This window comes from Lissotriton helveticus, chromosome 12, assembly GCF_964261635.1.
Source record: "Lissotriton helveticus chromosome 12, aLisHel1.1, whole genome shotgun sequence".
Taxonomy (NCBI): domain Eukaryota; kingdom Metazoa; phylum Chordata; class Amphibia; order Caudata; family Salamandridae; genus Lissotriton; species Lissotriton helveticus.
Window position 1 is genome coordinate 894,666,487 of NC_136073.1, and position 21,488 is coordinate 894,687,974.

A 21,488-nucleotide genomic window follows, 5' to 3' on the forward strand; every position below is an offset into this window, starting at 1 on the left:
AGTATTCTAGAGCATTTATGCTGTATGTTGTATTGATTGATTGTGTTTTATGGGCTGTGCCCGAAAAAAACGGTATTAAAAAAACAATTAAGGATGGCAGCACTTCAAAAGCCTAAATCGGTAGCCATCTAATTAAGTTAAAAGCCAAAAATTGAATAAGTAAATAAGAAAATAAACGAAACGTTGACAACTACATCTATTTCCTCAGTGATTTATTTTCCTTAAGGAATTGATTTCTGTGCTGATCAGTCTCATTTTCTGTTTATGTATTTTGTTTGGAATAGATGCTCACACTAATAACTCTGAAGTATCAGTAATCACGAATAATTTGTAAACCTCGGTCGTCGTATGTTGTTTTAGTCTTTTGTACCCTTCTCTTTTTTTCATCATAAAAGTTTGTATTTTGAAAAACTCACACCCGTTTTAAGAGTATCTTTGGCAGATTTACTGTGATAAACATTAGCTAATTGGATTGTTGATTGTTCAATTGTAAGCTACCGATTGGAGCTTACGAGCACTGTTGTGTGTATCAAATGTCGAACTAAGTGCACTGAAAGAAATCCCTTGTAAGTACAGGTACATGTCAGTAGATATATTACCCAAGCCTCCAAGGGTCAACTGGGTTCCCCATTTTCCTTGTCGGATCCCAACCTAAAGCACACCCGGAGGGCAGGCACGAAGGAGCCCCACCTACTGAATTTACACTTAGGGGTAACGACCTTCCCACACTTAGCAGGGGCCACCTGCTATATGACAAGGGCAACACTGACTAGACTAGTAGCAGACCTGGCTCCCTGCAACATAATCTGGTCTGAGATAATCCCCAAGGACGAGTGGCAGGGCGCTCAATCACACTCAGCAGTGAAGCCTCCAGGAGAAGGAAGAATGCTACAAGGCAAAACTTTGCTAGAAACCCTGAACTTGGAGTTGTGAAGCACGGCCCGCTAAGCACAAGGATGCCCACCCACTTTGCTCAAGTTGGGGTGCACCTATCGGTCTTGGGCAACAAGCTATTTGCGCGGAATATTTGTTGGGGCCAATGCAAATGAACCCTAGATCTACACAGCTGGAGGGACTTAGGGTCACGGTAGGCCACCCTGAGCCATGGCGGGTATCACTGGTGATCCTAATGCAAAAAGCACTGAATACCCCATCCGGTCGAGATAGGGCCGCTAAACATGACTTCTTCAGGCCAAGGGGGCCATGAGAAGAACGCAACGGCGACCACTTCATCCCGTGAGGGACAATTGGTATCCTGACAGCTGGTAGTTAGCCTTACATCGCTCTGTGGTGGCATGGGTGCAGCAACCATTAAAATCATTGGGCTGCAGTCCGAATGCAAAATATACAGCACTGGATGAATAATAAGACGGCATGGTAATGCCCGGTGGCTGGAGACTGTTTCAGGATGGGTGTCATTGGTTAGTCCTAAATGGTGCTGCACTAGTATGATCACCCATAAGATAACCCTATCTGTGACCTGCATAATAGAATATGAATAAACTTGCAACAGCTTTCCCGCAAAAAGTGTGGTCTTTTTTGTTTAAGATGCAACTGTATTTTGTCACAAAAGTAGGTGTGTACTTATGATTACAATGATGCTTCCTGTTGTTTGTGAGGTCGGAAGAGAGACATTCTTATCACTGGCATTTTCCTGCTTTCAAATGTCTGTCACTATTATATAAAAGCCAATTAAGTTGTATATAAAAAACTTTTTAAAAGAGTATGTGTGTACACGTTAGATCACAGAAAGGCTGGGGTGGATGGACAAGTCACCTGCAAGGAGACACTAAAGGGAACAGCTCCGTAGTGTTTCCTCACCGCAAAGGGGTAGTATTTTTTCTGTGGCCACCTGGCCTATGAAGATAGCCACGGCCAACGAAAGATCACACCTCCCCGTGACCCCAGGTGTATGACGTCAAGTTGGGGAGGTCGTGGGGTATTTAGGTGGGCCTTTACACCTGGATATTCCTCTGACGGTAGCCCGCAGCAGAGGAATTTCCTACCCACCACCCTGAACAGGAGAGCAGCCAATCACTATACAGCATAACAAGCGGGGTTCCAGGGAGATACTAATGCAAAAAGTAATGAACACCCCATCAGGTGGAGATGCAGGAGACTCCTCAGGCAAGATAGGGCCCATGAGAAGACCGTGACAGTGACCCCTTCATCCTGTGAGGGTCAGCTGGTATCCTGACAACTGGGGGTTAGCCTTACTTCGCTCCATGGTGGCACGGATGCAGCAACCATTCAAATCAGTGGGCCACAGCCCAAACGTGAAATACATAGCGCCAGATAAATAAGACAGCAATGTTATGCCTGGTGGCTGGAGATGGTTTCAGAATGGGCGTCAGCAGTTAGTCCTAAACGGCGCTGCACTCGTATAATCACCCGTAAGTTAACCTTACCTGTGTATACTGCATAACAGAATATGATTAAACTTGCAACAGTTTTACCACAAAAAGCATGCAGTCTGTTGAGTTAATGATGCAACTGTATTTTGTCATAAAAGTATGTGTGTAGACATGTCAGATGACAGAAGGGCTAAGGGTGGAAATGCTAAACTGGATTACCCTAAATCAGAGCTACTCAAAGTACGGCCCTGGGGCCGCATGTGGCCCTCCTTACCTTTAGTTGTGGCCCCCTGGTGAACAGCAGCACTGGGCTGTTGTTCACTTGACAGAGCAGGAACATTCAGGAAGCTGTGAAACGGTCAGACTTTATTTGCAGGTTAACTAAGCTAAAGGTGAAGAAGCAAAGAATGTTTTCTAGAAAACGTATCTTTATCATGCACCTGTTTTGCGTTCCCCCTAAGGGAGGGTGACCAGGTGTCTAGGATTTGCCAGGGTAGTCCTGTTTTTTCACCAGCTGTCCCGGCAGACTTTGGTAAATGTGTCCCTTGTCCCGGTTTTTAGAGAGGGACTAGTAAAAACGCTGGGAGGTGCCTTTTTATGTTTTCCAAAGCTGGGACAGTAACAACTGTTATAATAAAGCAATTAAATTACAATGACATACTGGCTTCAAAAAATTAATTGACTTTATGCTTTACTATCTTTTCTGTAATCCTATGGTGATTAGCACGGTCATTCTGTACGCTCAACTGAGGTAAAATTGTAGTCCTACTTTGTGAAATGTCCCACTTTTTGGCTTTAAAATTCTGGTCACCCTACCCTACACCCACCTTTTAACACCCCGCCCTTCCCATGCTGACATCGATGCAACCCTCGGAAAACTACAACCAGTACTTTGTAGCCTCTGGGGAAACGTTTGCGGGTATCCATGCCCTAATTACTGGGTCTGAGATAGGCCCACTTAAAGCCCTGAGAATATCCAATGCTGTTCATGCGCTCTATAACTTAGTGATCTGTAACCCTCTTAAACCAAACACCACAGAGCCCACCCGGCCAGCCGCGAGCCAAACATCAGTTAATTCAAACAACCCCTTCATCATCCCAAAGGCAGCACGAAAGTCTGAAATGAAGGTGAACCTCCGCTCATTATAAACTCCCGAGGGATTAGCCTAGATAAGTGCTGCCATGATATCGCTTCAAACATTTCCCCACTTCCGCCCGTTCCAGAATCACAACACAAGCGGCACAAGCTTGGTCTTTCCAGATACCGACTAACTATCAGCAACCAGGCGAAACAACCGAGAAGACTTTTCTGCGGGATGTTGTCTCGGTTGTTCAAGGCGGCTTCTGAAGAGGCACATGTGAACTCCACAGCCAATCAGCGCTTCGGACTCCACAGCCAATCAGCGCTTCGGATTGCTGCGCAGAACATTCTGATTGGTCATAGTGCTCCAATCCTAAACCCTTTTATATTTTTACCTACTTCCAGCATTTGTACCGCCGTGAGATTGGTTGTTTTGCGACCCGGAAGAGTTGAAATTATAGGCAAACAACATCCTTTTTAAAAAACAAAACTGGAGTTTTGCAGAATACGTGGAAATAAAGGATAGCCGATACTCGTTTTAGCGTGCGCTCCCCACTACCACTTAATGTATTAATTAAAAAGAAAATACAAAGATTGTTGCGTTTCCTATGGAAAACGCCTTTACAAGTCCTCTCTCTGCTGAAGAAGGTATCTGGTCTTGTTATGGCTGAAGGCAAAAGTGGAATTCCTATGCGGTAAGACTTTGCAACAAGTGCAGTGGAGGCTGAGCTGAGGAGCCAGAATATCTAAAATGGGCATGTGTAGGGAAAGCAAGCGGCTTCCGGGCTGACAGTTGGAGTTACTGGCTGGTAGAGGAATTTAGAATAGAGTGAAATTGGCATTGAGGTTTGGGTGCACCAATCACATAGCCAGTCGTACGCGGGAGGGAAATGATCCTTAGTCAAGGGGGCATGATAAAGCACAGGAAATAGGCACAGAGCCTAAAGAAGTGCTGCAAGTAGTGCTGGTCTTTGGCCAGAGAAAGCCCTGGATGAAACCGAATTAAGCACCCACACCTCCACGTGTCCCCTTTTTGGTAGGAGGAAGGTAAAGGGGGCAAGATTAAGGAGCCCCATGATGAGAAAAAAAACAGAAGCAGACAAGTCTACCTGAAGTCTTAAATACTCTTTTCTTTAGATCTAAGTCATAGAGAGACTGATACAGAGAGATCCAACATCTAGTGGTCGAAGTGCATAAAAAAACAAGTCAGGTCCCGGGCCGCGCTGTGATTGGCTGACGTCACGGGGGTTTCCCGGCCGGCAGCCAATCACAGCGCGGCCCGGGAATGACGTCACGGGGGTGTCCCGGGCCGGCAGCCAATCGCAGCGCGGCCCGGGACAAAGGGGCGGGGCTTAAAAAAAGCACCAGAAACGCCCCCGAATCGCGTTTTCGAGAGAAAACGCGATTGACAGCCTCTGCCTCCCAATGGCTAGCCTCCATTTATGGAGCTAGCCAATTGGAAACAGAGGCTGTCCTAACCTCACTATTAGAAACAACAGATTTCGATCTGGGAGTGGCTTCGCCCCTCGCCAGGTTACGAAACCTAAAAACTAGAAATGTTAAAATGTATTGTTTACAACTCTTTTCCTCTAGGGTTCCTACCGTTTTCTTTCTCATGCCCACCACAATAGAACCGAGTAGAAAATGAACCAGCAAGATGTCTTGAATATGTTAAAGGGAGGACTGTTGAAAAATAGTACGTTTTGGTGAACATTATCTGCGCCATCTTGCCTCTTCCCCTGATGCCACACTTTTGTCGTGCGCGCCCGCCATTTTTTTAAGATGCCCCGAGCAGAACGAACCCATTTGCACGCCGCTGGCCCCTGACATAGCCCTTCGCCTTCACTAAGCCTGCACGCTGACCACCCCCTGCTTGCACCTGCCTTGAGTCATAAACCCCTCTTCGGCGCTGCTCTGCCCCAGGCCCTCATCCTGTTCCCAGCGCGACACCTCCCTGCTTCCCTTTCATGATCTCCGGCCCTTAGATGCAAACCCCCTTTTTCCCCGTGTGCCCGTTTTGTCTTCCCCGTTCCCAGGCCGACACCCAGCTCTGCCGATACCATTCCTTGCCCCTCCCCGTACAATAGAAAGCTTCCCCCATCAAAGGATCCCCGGGTTGATCAAAGCCCCCACTCCATGAGATCCGATCAAACCCCCCACATTCCATGAATCGGCGGAATATCCGGCTGCGTGATACTCATCACCTGTTGTGACTAGGGTGGGGACTTCAACTGTAAATGTGTGTGGGAACGGGCCCAAAAGGGGAGTTCCGGGAATGTCTTTTCCATACATCAAAGCTTTAACATGAATGTGTAATCTACAATAAAGTCATAAAACAGTGTATAAGAGGCCAGGCCTCAGAAATGTATCTAGAGCACCTCAGAACGATACCTTCTGTCCGTTTCGTTGTGTTCTCCTCCGGAGAGAATAAAAACCTTGTTTCCTGCTTTCCAGTCTCCAGCGCCTGCCTCTTCATTGATTAAATAACTAGAGGGTCACAGAGGCAATACCGCCGGGCAAATATCGATTGTCCCCGACCCGACTCAGGTTTTAACAGGCTGCTTGACAGGATCGAACACACACAGGAGCCTGGCCAACGTTTCATCTGCTCCTAATCCTGTTCTTACTGGGTCTCAAAGGGCTGGGTTTGGAGCCCTACTCTCTTTAGTCTGGGTATGGCCCCTCTGGCACACCTGGTAGGTCCTTTGGAATGTCTTTCCATAGGGATGCCGACGACACTCTGCTGGTTGTTAGACTGGACAACAATCTAAGACCAGATGCGCAGAAGCTCAAGGACTGCCTGGGACACGTATCAAGGTGGATGACTCTCTCTTAAAAGCAGTAAAACTGAAATGGAGGTTATTGGTACAGTCGGCACCTTGTCCCAGGACTGGTGGCTGGAGAGGGTAGGGAAGGTGCCCTCCCCTCTACATCAGGCACAAAATCTAGGAGTGATTCTGGACTTTGATCTGTCTTTTGCGGAACATATTAATAATGTGTGCTCAATGGGGTACTGTCTTTTGAGCATAATTTAAAAAATCCTCTCTTTCCTTCCTGTGTTGGCAGAAAAGTACTGATTCAAGCCCTTGTCCTCCCCAGGATGGACTTCTGCAAACCCCCTGCTGGTAGTATTGCAAACATATATTTTCTATAAAATGCAGATGCTTTAAATTGCGCCAGCCAGAATGATCTTGGGTCTGAAGAAATCTTTATCAATCTCCAATGAGCTCAACGCCACTGCATTCTAAGCCACTGTATTCCACCCTGCACCACTCCACTTTACTCTGAGACAATCTACTCTACACAACTGCACTCTATGCCACTGCATGCTACGCCACTCTAAACCACTTCACTTTACGCCAATTCACTCTCCACCACTTTACTCAAAATCAGTGCACCCTACGCCACTGTACCTAAGCCAACTACTTTGCACCACTGCACTTTTCACCACTATATTCTCTGTGCGACTGCACGCTGTGTCACTCTACACCATTGCACTCTACCTCACTACACTCTATGCCACTCTGTTCTACTCTTCACCACTGTACGTCACTGCTCTCAGCCCCACTCTACTCCAGTGCGTACTACGAACCTCTAGTCTGCATAACTGCACTCTCCACGACTGCATTCTGTCACTGCCCTCTACATCACTCTACTGCACTCTACACTACTCCACTCCTCTCCACTCCACTCTGCACCACTCAACTGTCACTTCACTCTACGTCACTGTACTCTGCAGGCAGATTTATTTCACTAAAACACTTTTTTCCCCTTCATCGTCTCATATAATAACACTTCCAGATATGAGTTCAGACGACCAGTTGTACAAAAATAGCACTTTAAATAGGTACTTCTCAATGCAGTACTGTAATGTGGCTATTAGTGTCAAGCTTCCATGTTAAAGAAATACACTTCTTTGAATTTTGCAGAGACTTTATCATATTTTATGTAAAGTTTGTGTGATTTCCATAGCAAATATTTTCAGGGCTCGGCTCATACACGAGCCCAAAGAACCGAGCCAGACCCTTGTCTCTGGCTCGAGTCCAAACTTATATGGGTTGATTCTCAAAGTCTGAGATCAAATGGATGTATGACGTTTCAACGCATGCTTTTACAACGCATGCCATTACGACGCAGGTTTTACAACGCAAGTCGTTACGCTGGATAGTGAATAGTTTAATTTACTATTCCAACTCCAGTCCCCGTGGATAGTAGAGAAGGTGTTGGATAGTAATTAAACTATTCCCTATCCTAGAGCGCCCCCCAGCGCAATGCGTTGTAATAACTTGCGTTGTAAAAGTTGCGTCGTAATGGTAGTGCGTTGTAAAAGTTGCGTTGTAAAGGATGTTCCCCGATCAAATGCCGGACGCTGTTTTCTAGTGCGCCGCGGCTCGTTACGGGCTCCAGGCTTTCTCTGGAAGGTAGTTGATTGTTATCAAACCTTATGTAATTTGTGTAGTTTTGTGGCGTATTGGGTAGACTGGTTAATTCATCAACTAATCTTCCAAAGCAGCACACTATATGTCGAAAAGAACACTCTTGGGCACCGTCTTGCACTGCACATGATAAAACTGGTTAATAACTATTAAACACAATACAAAATGACAGTAAGCGTGTTCATACTACAAAGAATAAGACAAATTCATCCCGCATTTACTTGCACATTTTAAAAAAGCCGCAAAAATAATCAAGTAGCATGCAACATGTCACTCCTGCCATTAATCACTATAGGTTTCTATTAATTGCAATCAATGCAGAACTACTACTCTGCAAAGCTATACTTCACAGAAACGCACTCCACTCAACGAAACACAAATCTATAATATTCAACTCAAATACACAAAAAATACATTACACTAAAATACAACAGAACACTCTCTATTCCAATCTATATCATACCACTCAATAAAACTCAACATCACTCTATACAAAACAAAAGTACCATGATCACTCTACAATACTACTCCACTTAACGCTCTATGTAAATCTCTCTATACCACTTCATACCACTCAAATAAACAACACATTAATCCACCCTACACCTCTGCCATACAATACTCCACTCAAAGCCAATAAAAGTATTCTTCCTCTATAACATTACACTTTCCTACAATGCTCCACTGTATTTCCACTAGACTTTATAGCACTCACAACTCACAATATAATCCACTCTACAGAACGAAACTACTACCTACACACACTTCACGACATACAAATCTACTCAATACCACTACGCAATACACTATACAACTTAACAATGCTCTAATACACTCAAAAACTAAACTCCTCTCTAACAATGTACTGCAATCAACACTACACCCTTCAACTAAACAACATTATACTCCATATATTACAAAACTCAACATGCAAAACCATAACACACCACACCATTCACCTCAATCAACGCCACTATACTACACACCACTCCAAAACACTACACTACTCAAATTTAGAAAACTACACTCAACCCCCTGTACAACAAATAGGTATAAACATAACACACAACAACCACATAAATATACAACAAAACAAAATCATATAGGAAAACCTATCCACACAGTCCCAAGCAACATAATCCAACCCCACACCAGATAATTCAACACTAAACCACATCATTCAGCTCACCAACAAAATCACACAACACACCACAATCACACAACACACCACATACATCCAATACAGAATATTTTATTTTTCTCCCCTCTCCCCCATGGCTGCCAGGTAGTTTGTTGATTACTGTCTGCATCTTGCCCCTCCAGCCAGATCCTACCTTATTAGACTGTTTCACCCTGTGCAGTTCAGCCACTCAAAGACTCAGGTTTTGTTGAAAGGTTTATTTTGAGCAGTTGAACCTCGCTCTGGAACACAAGAACTATTAGTATCAGACACAGCTGATGCAACTGAAATCAATTAAGTGCACATCCTACATTACATAGTGTGTCAGATGTGTTGGTCTGTCCTTGTATTTATGCAAAGAGCAATTTAAATACCACTATTTAGTCTTATTTCTTGTATAGCGCTACTCAACCCATTCCAGGGTGTCGGAGCGCTTTACATCACACATGCACATTATACATTAACAATAAATCATGTGTGCGTAAATCAATTGGCAGGATGTGTTACTTAAGATAGTGAAGGTTAGAAGATGTAGACATGTCCTTTCCTTCATAGTTCACTGTGCTATATTAGAAGGGTTACAAGTTATGAGCTGCAAACAACTTGAGGATTTCTGTGTTAAAAGCAATAACCCACTTACCCATCTACATAAAAAAAATCTGTCATCTGTGTGTCACATGATGTACTTTGCATGAGAAATATTGACCTTCTATGCTACATTGATTTGAAACTGGGGCTGGACAGAACACCTGTCTCTCCAGCAAGTGCATTAACCTCCAGAGTTATCTCACCATTATTATTTCCTGAGATATACTGGGTCCATAAAGTTCAATGCAGTAGGTGCCTTAAACCTACAAGATATTGTAAAATGCAGAATTTGCAACCATTTAAGTAGAACAGATAAACAGCCACGTTTCTTCTTGTTGCCAATTTCTTTCTGGTAAAGTTTTAATAAATAAATATCTAAGTTGAGGTCTGGATTTTGCGCTGGGGTTGCATCACTTTTTTTTTACACAACTCTGATACAAAATCTAATTTGTTAAATATTGTAATGCGCTCAAATGAAATCCTCATAAACCAGCTTAACATATGTGAGGTCTTAGAATCTGATGTCATTTTTTGTGATATCACTTCCTGTCAGGTCATGGGTTGTGATGTCACATGCGATGTCGCGCTCTGTGATGTAAGTTACATACTGCCTAACTTGGTTAGTGCACACTTCTTTTTCTAAGACTTGTGCCCTGGGGGGAGTGTTATATTCCATATAGGTACCCTGATATAGTCCCAGGTAACTTCCTATCCCTTCACCTAAATTCTTCCCTACATTACACTTCTAATGGTTCACAGGGACTGACCTTTTACCTAGATTCAACACTGCCTTCGGAAAGCGGGTTTTTCCCTAGTACGAAAATCTCATACATTATGCGTGAGGATTCTTGGAAGCACAGCAGGACTACCATCTCCTGTATATTATCTATGTATAAAATTCATACCGACGTCATCCTTAGGCCGACACAATAATACACCGAGGTAGAACCCCTGGGGAGACCTATGGCTATATATACATATATCACATCTTGCTAAGATAGAGGAGACCAGGACTTCCCGGCCGACACACTGGCTCGAGACGCTGATTTTTCTGCATGCAGACACTCCAGTTCGCAGTGGTATAACGTCCCTCGCGGGGAGTCCACCTCAAGACCAAGACTGGGTCCCACAGTCTCTCAATTCAGGTAATAGGGTTGACTCTATTCTAGAGGGATTCTTGGCTTAACACCTACACACATGCTCGTATGGGAAACATCGTAGGAGTACGCATCTTTTTATTATCATGTATTTTATGTACTGGTATGTATTCATGATTACTGCAAGATGGTAGAGCTTTACCATCCGTTTACTTTCATAGGGCTCCTGATCCTATATATCTGCTACTGTCTAACGTTTGTTGCAGCTCATATATTTTACACCAGAATAACCACTGTTCAATAAATACTTATTGAAAACGCCCAGTCTGTTTATTCTGTGTATCTCTCTAAGACAGACTGAGTAAGCACGAATGACTGAGCGAAAAGTAGTATATTGTTTCCACGGTCCTGAGGGGTCAGGGTTGTCATGTTCGATGGTTGCCAAGAACTATTCTCTCCTTGATAAGAGGACATTTTAGTGGGACTGTGAGCTAGCTGGTTTAAAAGGCCAACATACCCGGTGGGGTTGTTCAGAATCAGTCTGACAACAATCCTACAGTGTATGCTGTCCGAACACACAGATCCTGTATACTTTTTATAGGAACTACACGACACGGCGCCCAACGTGGGCACCAGGTCGTGTAGCTCCTATAAAACCGATACAGGATGTGCGCGTTCGGACAACATACCCGGTGGGGGTGTTCAGAATCAGTCTGACACCAATCCTATAGTGTATGCTGTCCGAACGTCTAGATCCTGAATAGGTTTTATAGGAACTACACGGCGGGAGAAGTATAATGGAGAACCTGTGTTGACGGTTTTGTTGGCTAGGCATCACATTTAAATGTTGTCCTTGCTTTATTAAGAGGCCAATGTAACTCAATTGGAATTAGAGTAATGTGATTGAATTTCAGAGATGAAGACATACGTCTAGTTTGGCATGTAGGAAAGGTTTCCGTGGCATGCTTGTGACACATATGAAAAAAACACAAAGACTGTCACTGGTCTAGCCTATAACAAAGACGAAACAGAAAGACTATGTGTCTACCTGCGATGTGTGTGTTTTAGAAAAAAGAAATGAATCCCATCAGCCCACCCATATGGCAGAGCATCTTCATCTGGGATTACTGTACACAATGGTCCGGATCAGGAGACACACCTGTTGTCATTGCGTGTGCTTCTCCAATCTTCCAGAACCACCAGTGATGAATCGTACCAAAAAAAGCCAATTATGGTTGTAGTGATGTGGGATGTTAATTGCAGTGAGAAAAGTTTTGTGAAAACAAAAGTCAAAAGTGCAAGGTAAAATTGGCTACCATGATATAAGGGTTACATTTTATTAGGGAAGAAATCATGGTGTCAATATTAAAAATGAGTGTATGACAATTTGAAATTATAACGGTCAATCAATAGATGGTATTTGGTCAACATGTTTCTGCCATTGTAGGGAAATCTCACCTACCAGGCTTTCATCAAGACCTTATAAACACTACTGCAATGAAAAAAATATATGTGAAACAAAATAAATATTTACACATACCATGTGATACCGAACACCCTACCATACGTGGAGATTCTCCTACGTGGTATGTCTGGTTCACAACTAGTTAGGATTCTTTCCTGAAAAGTGAAAAACACAAACATACGTACTGATAACAAACAGGTAGGACATAGACATATTCATACCATGCATCATATGTTACAAAATTGCTAAACAGTCAACCTTCAGAGAGATAGTAAGAAAATTAAAACATTTTTTTTTTAATTTACTCACCCAATCAATCTTGGGAGTATTGGGACTATTTTCATTATGCGATTTGTGGGGCGCAATGACAGACAGGCTGCGGGGATAAACCTATTTTAGGGGGTTCTCTCTCGGGGTAGTTTTCATATGTTGACACCCTCACTACAGTCCCAATTGATGTAGATCCCTCGTAGGTGAATATGGACGAGCCGACGCGTTTCCAATCCCCCTCTGCCTTAGGGGATATTCATCAGGTCTTGGACCACGGTGTAATCTTGTATTCCTCAACGTGATTCGCTCACTCTTGTAATAGATATTTCTTCTTCTGTGGGGGAATGTATACTCTAATCTTCACACTTCTGTGCCAATAAATGCCAACTTGTATCCTTGTTCCTGGTTGGAATAAATTGAGGCTTTTTTTGGGGGACTTCTGTCTCCGCTTTGTGAAAGTGATTCCTCTTTCGGCAATGATTGGTTATGGTTATCACGTGCTTTCTACATTTGTCTTCTTGAAGTGTAATCTCGACGGCATTGTCAGTGCTTCCTTTCGACCACAGTTTGTCTGTAATATCTCTGAATGGACACGCATGTTGGACTTGGCATGTAGGATGATCCCGCGATTTCTTGCGTGTTCCGTGGGTGTAGGTGTTGGTCCTAGCTCCCACGGCCACCAGGTGGAGTCCCATGGGGAGATCTTATTTCCTAAGACCAGTACTTCCGTCTTATTGGAATTGAGCATTAGGCACTTGGTTCTCATCCATCTGCTACCATGCTAATGCAGTTGGTGAAGTTGATTCTGGTGGTTGTTGACTTGTCCGGTAGGGAGACAATGAGATGGATGTCATAGGAGATTATGGTGATGTCTTGGGATTGGATGATGTTGACTGGCTGTGTCGTGTAGACCTTGAACAGAGTGGGGCTGAGGGATGATCCCTGGGGGACTGCACAGATCATGTTCTTGGTCTCTGATGTGAAGGGAGGCCGCCTAACGCTTTGGTTTCTTCCCGTGAGGAAGGAACAGATCTATTTGATAGCGGATCCCTGCATGTCCGTCTTGTGTAGTCTTCTGATAAGGGTGTTGTGATAGACAGTGTCGAAAGCCACGGAAAGGTTGAACAGGATGAGGACGGCTATTTCTCCTCAATTCTGGATGGTTCGGATGTTGTTGGTCGCCGTGATGAGTGCTGTTTTAGTGCTGTGGTTCTTTCTGAATCCAGATTGGGTGTTGTCCTGCTGGCGGTGAATCTCAAGGTGGGTTGAGAGTTGCTTGTTGACGGCCTTCTCAATCGCTTTGGCTGGGTAGGGGAGCAGGGAGATGGAACGGAAGTTGCTCAATTGGATCGAGTCAGATCATGGTTTCTTGAGTAAACTTTCCTTCTTGAAATCCTCACAGATGACTCAGCCAGGCAAGATGCCAACAGGGTTACAGTCCAGAAATTCCGCCATACATACCATCTATATTGTGTCATGTGTAACATCACCAATTGCGTTGCCTAGGGTATTGCCCACAAGGTAATGTGCCAGGAATTAAGTCAACAAGGTTACTGTGCAAAACCCATACCATGCCAGGTGTAATGCACACAGAGCAGTGCCAGGAGCAATGCCCATTGTGGGAGGGAAATGTTAGTTACTGGGTAGGGGTCAGCGTGCCCATCCAATGCCCTGCAGACTGGTTCTCTGGAGGTCTCTCTCCAGCAGTGCTTCCCGTGTGCTGGGTGGTGAGAGGGCGCCTCTCCAGTAGTTCAAGTTACTGACACCGCCCCAAGCTGGCTGAAATGTGGCTTCATGTCTGAGGTGTGCAACATTCCTGCTATGTTCTCCTCATGTCTAGGGTGATTTCACTCACCATCAGCTGGAATATGTCTCCCGCTCCCCATGATGGAAACTCCTCTCTTTTTAGTTCTGGCCTAGAAACAGCTTTAATTGTGTTACCAGACTCATGTTTTCCGAAAAAACTAATTATCAAAAATGCATGCATACATACATTCAGGGGCTGTTTCTCAGCCCTCTTCACCCATTGGTCCTTTCAGGTGTCGTTCACATTTTGCTTCAGCCCACCACAGCTTGCAGCATGGGGCAGTGGGTCAGCCCACCTCAGTCAGCCCACCTCACCCATTGGCTGCCTTGGCATTTATCACATGTGCACAGCTGCCTCCTAAGGAGTGCCCTCCAGTGCACGGCTGGTGAGCCCGGGCTGCTGGACAACACCTATTTTAATATGTTTGCCAGTTTATTTTGCATATTCCATATGTTTGCGAAACAAACTAAATATAAACAGTGCGCGCCTGCCAAGGCCGGCCCTGTTGGCTCTGCCAAGGCTTGGTGCTTTGTTCGTAAGCGTGTAAGTGGCCTAGTACCAGAAGGCAGCTAGGACTCTGACATGCAACTACTAGTAGCGGTATTCCTTTTAAAACATTTTAATCATGTATACAAGGACTTTTAAGCATTAAACTTTCGATAATCAGTTTTACATTTGCATTTTTTCATTGCATTATTTTAAGTTTCCAACATTATGTACAATACATTTACAAAACAAAATACAGTTCCATCATGACCCAATGCATTTCGGAACTTCTGGAACTAGGCCACTTACACTTGTACTCAATGCTAGCAGGCGTTAATCTGGCATAGCACACATATCTATCCAGTTGTTTTAATTCTCGAAAAACGAGTGCGATTCCCATTCACATACATACATTTGTTGGTAAGCGTGACTGCGGACAGCTCCTAGACACGTGTGCTCTTCCGGCGGAGTTTTTCATGTTCTAATTTTACCTGAAGAGGTGTTGTACCTTACACTGCGAGTAACACGTTCTTTCTCACTTCATCTTTTCTGTATCTTCTGTTCACGCTCTACACTTCATAGCGCTTGGAAGCTGCCTGCAGGAGCCTGGCAGAGAGGCAGGCGCCAGGCACACTACTGTCTGCCAGCTGCCCGCCCCTGCCCGTCTCTGGTGGGGCATAAAACCGGTGCAGGCGCAGAGATGGGATTCGGATCTGGTGCTGGCTAATGCTACGGGTGCCAAGAAACAAGGCGTCTTGTCGTGGTTCCACCTCATTCTTCTACAACCCAACCGGCCTCTATATCTCACAAATGAGGTTTCCTTTTTTTTTTTTTTTTATCTGTGCTTTCTCCATTTGTCACTCTTTCCCCATATTTGCACCTTTCTTCCCTATGCCCTGGCTCAAAATCTGCTTATGAAACATAAGTCCTGGTCGCGACGAATGAGTACCAGCGTCGAGCACCGGCACAAACCAAGCTGGCTGGCACCTTTCCCACAATGCACTAGATAAAGCAAACTATAAAACTGCTCTGACTAAATATCATAAAAATATTAAAAATGCTCGCAAAGCCTATTGCACTGCAACTAGAGCAGGCCGGGAGTGCCCCCAAAACTCTTTATCAAATTCTCAAAACTTTCTCTCATCCAGAGGCATGTAACACTGAGGATGCTCCCTCTCAAGCTTTATGCGACAAAATAGTAACACACTTCACAAAGAAAATGGATCTAATCTAGGATTAAATCACCCTAGATGGAAATTGCCAACCAGATCCTGTCGCTGACAGGAAACATAATTTACAACGAAGGCATTACTACGCGTAACGTTTACAACGGGGCACTTACCACGTAAACGTCTTTTCCACGCGTATGCCTTCCACGATCGTCTTTACCATGCAAGAACCATTCCGGTCAACCATCCTACGTTCTGAGTGTACGTAAAAAAAGAAGTCCTTTTTTTATTTTGATAGAAGTGTTTTCACGCATACATTAAGTACGTGATAAGTAGTAAAGGCATGGGTGGAAATGGAAAAAATAAAAAAGGGGGGCCGGGGGGGTCTCCCCCCCCCCAAAAAAAAATTTTAAAAACATTTTGGAATCTACATTAAAAACGAATAAAAAAGCTAACTGAATGTGTAATATAAAATGTGTATTACAAATTAACAAATGACCTTTGATGAAATATTCAGCCATCTTGCTTGCGGACACGATTTTAGAGGGTCAGTGAAAGTGACAAAAGACAAACAATGTCACTTCTGAAGACATATTTTTTTTGCCTATCCGTTTCATTATGTTTATTTTAGTGTATTTTTGGGCATAATGGACGTTGGATGCTTACTAACGTTTTTATGCATGGTAAAATGCTGCGTTCTATTATTCTGCATGGTAAAGACACTAGCGATGTTAAATTCGCGTGGTAAAGCCATGCGTTGTATTTGAAATCGTGGTAACATCATTTATTCGTCGCTGACCATTCACCCGCTCTAACATGCAGAATCTTGAATACTTTCCCTTGCCCACGCCCGATGCAGTAGAGTCCTTACTCAACACTTAAATCGGGCTCCCCTCTTGATATCATCCCAGCCAAGACCACCTCACTGCTGTCCAAACAGCTTGCTACCTAAACGTCACTTTTTACCACGTATGGTGGCAATAGGGGCATTGCACTATTTACAAGGCAGCGTTAAGCCACTTAATATGGCTTAATGCTGCATTGTAAATAAGGCCCCCTTTCACGCTATGCAACACCCATTGCTTTTGACGCTACTCCCTATGTACAAGGACAGTGTAAATAGGAGGCAGTGCCAAAATTAAGACCCGGGAAAAACTGGTCTTAAGTTGACGAAACGAGGAGAAATGCTTTATTTCTCTTCATTTTTGCTTTTTTATGTGTGCTGCCTTGTACAGCACATGTGGAAAAATCAAAATGCCATGGATTGTACAGTCCCCCTTCCTGTACATAAACCATGTTTAAAAAAAGAAAATGCCATTTTGTGACTTCCATGTGTGCTGCATTAAGCAGCACACATAGAGGTGGCAAAATGGCATTTAAAGAGTGTTTATGTACATGAAGGGGGATCTTCCTTTACCCTGCACGCAGACACCCTTGCACTACGGTGCAAGGGTGTCTGCGTTGGCGCTACACTGCTAAGTGTAGCACCAGCGCAGGGGAAATGCAAGGCTGCACCATATCATTGTAAATATGGTGCAGCCTTGCGTTTCTGAAGTGGTGGAGTGAGGCGTTAAGCCATGACGGCTAACGCCTCACTCCGCCACCTCCTTGAACATTTGCTCCACAGTCTATCAAATGTGCATCATGGCTGCCATGAAGACTACTCCAGGATGAGAGACAAAAACGACTACTTCGCCATAAGTTCTCTCAGACATTAAAAGTGCATCTCAGCCCTTCTGACTGCTTCAGGACATCCTTCCCTTTTGCTAATCCTCACCAAAGAATTGTGTCAATCCGTCCAGTGGTGCTATTTTGTCTCAAATACTGCAACATCATCTTTATTGGCCTCTCGAAGACCGTGGTGGGCACACTGCAAAGATTTCAAAACCACTCATCAAAGCTCGTCTGCAGCCGCAGGGGCAACAATCACAGAATGCCCCTGCCCTAAGATATCTACACTGGCTGCCTCTCAACAGGGGATCCCACTTTGTTTATGGCTGTTTGTCAGGTGAGTTCTCTTAAACCTTGTTAGCCCTGCAATCCTCTCAGTCACTTGAGAACCTCCGATGCAAACTTGCGGTCTGCTCCTCACCGAAGCTAAAATCAGAGTGGGGCAGATCTGTCCACGTTCAGCGCATCTCCCTTTAGACCCCCCTTGCTCAGCCACTAAATAATAAGAAGATTACCTGAAGTGTAGAAGAAGTCTAAAAACTCGCCTGTATCGGACCAAGACTTCTTGAAGATTAATAAATGTCGTAAGACACACCTGTATTGGAAAAAGACTTCCTGAAGTGTAGAAGATGTCTAAAGACTCACCTGAATTAGAAGTAGAAAACCTCCTAAAGTGTAGACAAGGGCTAAAGACTCACCTGTATCAGAAGAAGACATCCTGAAGTATAGAAGACTTCTAAAGACTTACCTCTAATGGAAGAAGACTCCCTGAAGTGTAGAAGTTGTCTAATGACTCACCTGCACCGGGAGAAGACTTCCCATAGTGCATAAGATGTCTAAAGACTCACCTGTATCGGACGAAGACTTCCTTAAATGTAGGCGATGTCTGTAGACTCACCTGAATCAAAAGAAGACTTCATGAAGATTAGAAGATGTCTAAAGACTCCCTTGAATCGGAAGAAGACTTCCTAAAGTGTAGCAGATATCTAAAGACTCCCCTACAATGGAAGAGGTCTTCCTGAAATGTAGAAAATGTCTAAAGACTCACCTACATTGGAAGAAAACTTCTCAAATTTTAAAAGATGTCTAAAGACTCACCTTTATCAGAAGACGACTTCCTGAAGTATAGAAGATGTCTAAAGACTCTCCTGTTGCAGAAGAGAACTTCTTGAATTTTAAAAGATGGCTAACGACTCACCTGTATCAGAGGAAGACTTCCTGAAGTGTATAAGCTGTCTAAAGACATACCTGTATCCAGCAGCGGATTCTCCATTAGGGCAGAGGTGCATCGCCCACCCGCTGAGAGCACAGCAAACCGGAAAAATGAAATGGCAATAAAATAATTGTATTAACATTTTATTTTTTACTGCTTCCAGTCTGAACGGAGTGTGAGGGTGGGGCAGGGCCATAGCTGCTGATTGGCAGCTGGGAGGAGTAATGGTGGACACTCCACCAGTGTAAACTGCGCATGTCAATTTGGCTGGATGTTTTGCAATGGCCAGCCCGACGTGCACACTTTAAACCTGTCCAACCCAAGCTCTATTCGACAGCCGGGAGGAGAGCAGACAGATGGCCCCAGTGTCTGAATGAGCACTGAGCTAGCCCACTCCAACTAGTCTCTCTTGCTGGTTAACATTAACAGCATGAGAGCAGTGTCTGCATTGGTTAGGGGAGTTGGCTCTGGGACCACGCGCTCAAACTCCTGGAGATGAACACAGAGAACCAGAGGACGTGCAGCTAGTGGGTAAGTAAACAGTTAATTTTCTAGTTAAATATTTAAGCAATATGAGCAGTACCTAAATCGCTGGCTAAGATGTCTAAAGACTCACCTGTATCGGAATAAGGCTTCTTGAAGATTAATAGATGTCGTAAGACACACCTGTATTGGAAAAAGACTTCCTGAAGTGTAGAAGATGTCTATAGACTCACCTGTATCGGAAGAAGACTCCCTTAAGTGCAGAAGATGTCTAAAGACTCACCTGTATCAGAAGAAGACTCCCTGAAATGTAGAATATGTCTAAAGACTCACTTGTATTGGAAGAAGACTCCCTGAAGTGCAGAAGATGTCTAAAGACACACCTGTATCCGAAGAAGACTTCTTGAAATATAGAAGATGTCTAAAGACTCACCTGTATCGGAATAAGGCTTCTTGAAGATTAATAGATGTCGTAAGACACACCTGTATTGGAAAAAGACTTCCTGAAGTGTAGAAGATGTCTAAAGACTCACCTGAATTAGAAGTAGAAAACCTCCTAAAGTGTAGACAAGGGCTAAAGACTCACCTGTATCAGAAGAAGACTTCCTGAAGTATAGAAGACTTCTAAAGACTTACCTCTAATGGAAGAAGACTCCCTGAAGTGTAGAAGTTGTCTAATGACTCACCTGTATCCGAAGAAGACTTCTTGAAATATAGAAGATGTCTAAAGACTCACCTGTATCGGAAGAAGACTCTCTGAAGTGCAGAAGATGTCTATAGACTCACCTGTATCAGAAGAAGACTCCCTGAAGTGCAGAAGATGTCTAAAGACTCACCTGTATCGGAAGAAGACTCCCTGAAGTGCAGAAGATGTCTAAACACGCACCTGTATCGGAAGAAGACTCCCTGAAGTGCAGAAGATGTCTAAAGACTCACCTGTATCGGAAGAATACTCCCTGAAGGGCAGAAGATGTCTAAAGACTCACCTGTATCGGAAGAAGGCTTCTTGAAATATAGAAGATGTCTAAAGAATCACCTGAATTAGAAGTAGAAAACCTCCTAAAGTGTAGACAAGGGCTAAAGACTCATCTGAATCGGAAGAAGACTTCTTGAAGATTAATATATTTTGTAAGACTCACCTGTATCGGAAGAAGACTTTCTTGAAGTGTAGAAGATGTCTAAAGACTCACCTGCACCGGGAGAAGACTTCCTATAGTGCAGAAGATGTCTAAAGACTCACCTGTATCGGAAGAAGGCTTCCTGAAGTGTAGAAAATGATTGAAGACTCAACTATATTTGGAAGAAGACTTCCTTAAATGTAGATGTCTAAGGACTCACCTATATGTGGGAGAAGACTTCCTTAAATATAGGAGATGCCTATAGACTTACCTGAATCAGAAGAAGACTTCATGAAGATTAGAAGATGTCTAAAGACTCACCTGAATCGGAAGAATACTTCCTAAAGTGTAGCAGATATCTAAAGACTCACCTACAATGGAAGAGGTCTTCCTGAAATGTAGAAAATGTCTAAAGACTTATCTACAGTGGAAGAAAACTTCTCAAACTTTAAAACTGAAGTATAGAAGATGTCTATAGACTCACCTGTATCAAAGAAGACTTCTGGAAGTGTAGAAGACGTCTAATGACTCACCTGTATCGGATGAAGACTTACTGACGTATATAAGATCTCTAAAGACTCATCAGTATTAGAAGTAGACTTCCTGAAGTGTAAAAGACGTTTGAAGGCTTACCAGTATCTGAAGAAGACTTGCGGAAATGCAGAAGAGGTCTAAAGACTCACCTGTATCGAAAGCAGACTTTCTGAAGTGTAGAAGATGTCTAAAGACTCACCTGTATCGGAAGCAGACTTCCTGAAGTGCAGAAGATGTCTAAAGACTCACCTGTATCGAAAGCAGACTTCCTGAAGTGTAGAAGATGTCTAAAGACTCACCTGTATCGGAAGCAGACTTCCTGAAGTGCAGAAGATGTCTAAAGACTCACCTGTATCGAAAGCAGACTTCCTGAAGTGTAGAAGATGTCTAAAGACTCACCTGTATCGAAAGCAGACTTCCTAAAGTGTAGAAGATGTCTAAAGACTCACCTGTATCAGAAGAAAACTTCCTGAAATGCAGAAAATGTCTAAAGACTCACCTGTATCGGAAGCAGACTTCCTGAAGTGCAGAAGATG